This window comes from Macrotis lagotis, chromosome 2, assembly GCF_037893015.1.
Source record: "Macrotis lagotis isolate mMagLag1 chromosome 2, bilby.v1.9.chrom.fasta, whole genome shotgun sequence".
In the NCBI taxonomy this organism is placed as follows: Eukaryota; Metazoa; Chordata; class Mammalia; order Peramelemorphia; family Peramelidae; genus Macrotis; species Macrotis lagotis.
The window spans coordinates 158,971,451-158,976,154 of record NC_133659.1 but is presented as its reverse complement, the minus strand read 5'-3'; the positions used below and the strand labels follow the sequence as shown (position 1 = coordinate 158,976,154).

Here is a 4,704-nt window from a genome sequence, read left to right as displayed (position 1 = left end):
TGACAATACACAGTTTGAGCAGGGTCATGTTTTATATTTTTACATAAACCCCCAAATTTCAATTTTTATTTCATAAGAATTTATTAAGCCCTGTATGTGCATAGACAGAGCCACTAAACTGTGGTAGAAAAAAAGACAACTTCGCGGTCAGGAAGACCAGGATTTTCTTGATTCTTAATGGGAAATAATTTGAAATAATAATTTAGTTGATGTTACCTCCATGCTGAGAATGAGGATCCCCTTCAGGTTTACTGAGGTAGAGTTTGCTGTTGTCTTACTAGATTTCCTGTCCTGAACTGTGCCCCCCCCCCCATTTTGCCCCACAGAGGCAGACACTTCTTGCTATCTTCCAGTATCTTGGGGTTAAAAAATTGTTTCAACCTGTCTTTTTTGCTGGTTCTGCTGTTCCAGGAGAATTTTGAGGCACTCTTTTATGGGTGTTTGAGAGTGACTGTCCCTATACTGACAAAATCATGCATCTGAAGTCCTATTTGCTCCTTCTCTCCAAATGTTGGAGGTCTTGTTTTATCTTCTGGGGTCACAAAGAAAATCACAAAGTCATTTCTACACTCAAGGAACATCTAATTCTTCAGATAGAAAAACAGTGGTCATAGAATTGACTCTCAATAAGCACTGTATACAAGAATAAATAAAGATGGGCTCCTTTCTTGTCTTTTTTTTTTTTTGGTTTGTTTTGTTTTTGAAAGGCAATGGGGTTAAGTGACTTGCCCAAAGTCACACAGCTAGGTAATTATTTAAGTTTCTGAGGCTGAGATTTGAACTCAGGTCTTCCTCACTCCAGGGCCAGTGCTCTATCCATTGTGCCACACAGCTGCCCTGCGGGGCTCCTTTCTTCAAAACTATTTGTTATTGGTCAGTAGACAAAGTGTACAGCTTGCATCTATGATTATTATCTTCTCCATCCCTTGATTCAAGGTTATTGAGTTATATAGATTTAGAATGGGAAGGGAACTGAGAGGTTTTTTTAACCCAACCCCATTATCTGAGCAAGGCACAAGACAGGGAGGTTGATGTGCAGAACAATAGAAAGAAACCAGGCTAGAAAAACAATAAACTGGCTGTGCTAGAAAAGCAATAAGTTGGCTCCAGAGTTGGGAAGTTTGATATTGCCAATCTTGGGAGAAGAGAAGGGATTAAAGGGCTTTTATTAGAAGGAGATATAAAATCAATTGAGATGATAGATTAAATGATTTTTCCAAGGTCACTCAACTATTAAATGTCTGAGATAGGATTTGAACACCTTTCTCCACCTATTTCATCCTTAGTATTCTCTCTTGGCTCAGTGGATAGAGCTCCAGCCTTGGAGTCAGGAAGACCTGAGTTCAAATTTGACCTCTTTCACTTGACATTTGCTAGTTTTATGTCCATAGGCAAGTCACTTAACCCTAATTGTCTCACATACAGTCATTTTCAACCTGATCTATATATGACCCAGATGATTCCAAAGGAGAAAATAAGGCAGGTGACTTATCACAGCCCCTCTTGTTCAAATACAATTCACGTGCATGTCATGGCATCACCTCCCTTCCTTGAGAATGAAGGATAAACAATAACTGAGCAATCTAGCTTCCAGTTAGTCAGATCATAAACTGTATTGTACAAAAGTAATTTGTATAGACATGTGAATTACCATCTGAGGAAGGCAGAAATCAACATATGAAATGCTCATAGAAAATTACTGGGTTTAGGGGCAGCCAGGTAGTGCAGTGGATAGAGCACTGGCTCTAGAGTCAGGAAGACCAGAGTTCAAATCCAGCCTCAGACATTTAGTTATTGCCTAGCTGTGTGACCTTGGGCAAGCCACTTAACCCCATCACCTTAAATAAAAAAGAAAAAAATTTTTAAAAAAAAGAAAATTACTGAGTTTATAGGCAAGTATATGGATAGATAGATATAGATAGATATAGATTTAGATAGAAATGATATAGATATAGATATAGATATGTAGATATATGATGTACTATGGTACTTCCCACATAGAGGGAGAACAGGGAACTGATCTGAACAAAAGGAGTCTGAATAGATTTCCTTGAAATGAATTTTGGCACAATTTGGAAAGAATTACTGAGGGGGAAAGTTGAACTATAAGGAGCTTGGTTTCTTATCTTTCAGCCTTTTTGAAAGACTTAGAGTCAAGAGAAAGTAAGTGAAAGAGGGAGAGGGAAAGAAGGAAACAAAGAGTGGGTTTATCTTGGTGCTAAAGTGAAGGATGATCAAATCAACATTTATAAAGTTCTTTGAATGTGATGAAACATTTTTTCACAACCAACTTGTGAGATAGAAAATGCAAATATCCTCATCAGTGATTGACTCAGGGTTACACAGCTACTAGGTGTTAGAGAATCTTATGAGCAGATGATTAATCAGGACAAAACAGGAGGGGCTAAAACATTTCTGTCTAATTTCGTTGTCATTTTTTATTTTATATTTCCCTGGTTAAAACAAGTTTTAAGATTCATTTTTAAAACTTTGAGATCCAAATTCTCTCCCTTCTTTCCATTCAAGGCCCCTCATTGAGAAAGTAATGTTATTTGGTATTGGTTTAAAATATGTAGTCATACAAAACTTGCAACTAGGTGGCACAATGGATTGAGCACTGACCTTTGAGTCAGGAGGACAGGAGTTTGAATCTGGCCTCAGATTCTTGACACCAATTAACTGTGCAACTTTGGGCAAGTCACTTGATCCTGATGGCCTCGCATCCAGAGACATCTCCAGTTATCTGATTCATATCTGGCCACTGGATCCAGACAATACTAGAGAGGAAAATGAGGTTGATGATTTAACACAGCACCCAGCCCCCACACACACACACACTCAAATTCAATTCATGTGCTGTCATAGCCTGGTCAATGAAGGACAAATATTATTATCATTATAATAGTCATACTATGTAAGAAAACATATATACCCCCACCCAAAAGAAACACCAAGATAAATAAAGAAAAAAATATATTTCAGTCATCATTCAGTCTGAGGTTTAATAGCATTCTTCATCATAAGTCCTTCAGAGTTATCTTGGGTCACTATTTTGTTGGTTCATTTGTAGGTAATCATCCTACAATAACTGTGTTTTACTTTATCTGCAGTACATTTCACTTTGCCTCAACTCATATAAGACTTTCCAGGTTTTTCTGAAAGCATCCTGTTCATAAATTCTTATAGCAGAGTAGAATCCCAAATTTAGTTCAGCCATTCCCCAACTGATTGGACATCCCCTCAATTTCCAATTCCTTCCCACCAGAAAAGAGATGCTATAAATATCCTCATAATCCAGGTCCTTTTCCTTTCCATTTTTCCTTTCCTCTGGAATACAGACCTAGCATGTTCCCTTTGTTGTCATAGTTTTATAGACATTTAGGGATAGTTCCAAATCGTTCTACAAAATAGTTGAATCATTTCATAACACCTCCAACAGTGCATTAATGTCTCATTTTCCCTACATCAATTTCAACATTTGTAATTTTCCCTTTCTGTCCTATTAGCCAATGCAATAAGTATATGGCAATGCCTCAGAAGTTTTTGACTTTCTATCTCTCCAATTAATTGAATTGGGACATTTTTTAATAAGGCTATGGATAGCATTGATAACCTCAACCAAAAACAGTTTATAACTTTTGAACATTTATCATTTGGGGAATGGTTCTTATTTTTTTTTATAAAACTGATTCAGTTCTGTTTGAAAAATGAGATTTTTATCAGAGAAATTTGTTTCAATAGTTTCCCCATAGTTACTATTGCCATTTTATATAATTTAATGTCTTCCTTTCTCTAGTATCCATTCAATCATTAAACAATTTATTAAGCTCCCACTATCTACATGGCGTTGTGAAAGCTACAAAGATCAATATAACAAAGTTATTTTTTTCTGTTTTTCTGATTTATTTAAACATTCCACAAGATTTCTTCATTTAGAAGTTCTTTGAAACAATGCCATCATTTTTTGCCAGGCAGAGAATAGTCATCAGATTCTCCCATTCTACGAATTGCTCCACAAATTGCATATGTTTTAAAGTGGCCATTGAATCTGCCAGTGACCTTGTCAACCTCGGCCAAGTTCATCTGGATGGACGCGTGGTCCTTGTCCCCTATGATCCTGTTGCTCACAGAGCATTTCCGCGGCACGTAAAAGGTCCACGAACTCGCCGGCGTCGTTCTGCATGTCGGAAGCCGAGGGGCTGAGTGCAGGCGCGGCAGCGGCGGAAGAGAGAAAAAGAGTTTTTTACTTTTTTTAGCTTATTTTATTTTTTCAATTTTTTTCCCTCAGCTACATGTAAAAGCAAGTTTCAGCACTGCTTCAACATACTTGGAACTTGAATTCCAAATTCTGTCTCTTGCTCCCACCCCACGTCCCTTCTTGAGAAAGCAAGTTATTGGGTGTAGGCTAAAACTGTAGCCATGAAAAAGATTACTACAATAGACATGTTGTAAAAGTAAACAACCCCCTCCCCAGCCACATACACACACAAAGGAGAAACTTCATGAAAAATAAAATGAAAAAAATATGCTTCAGTCAGGTTCGAATTTACATATAGAAACAGATTCTATAACAACAAATTTCTCTATTAAAATGTTCATTTTGTCCACATCCAATAAACTTGACCAATACCATTGCTTCCAGAATCCTTTAAAACAATGAAAACATCCTTAGATGACTCTCAAATAATTTGCCCACAGTTATAC

General features: G+C 37.1%; 1 pseudogene; it reads right to left on the bottom strand.

The window, feature by feature from the left end:
* Window positions 1–3,932: 3,932 nt before the first annotated feature.
* Window positions 3,933–4,183, bottom strand: LOC141511237 (small ribosomal subunit protein eS21 pseudogene; annotated as a pseudogene).
* Between the last annotated feature and the right edge of the window lie 521 nt (window positions 4,184–4,704).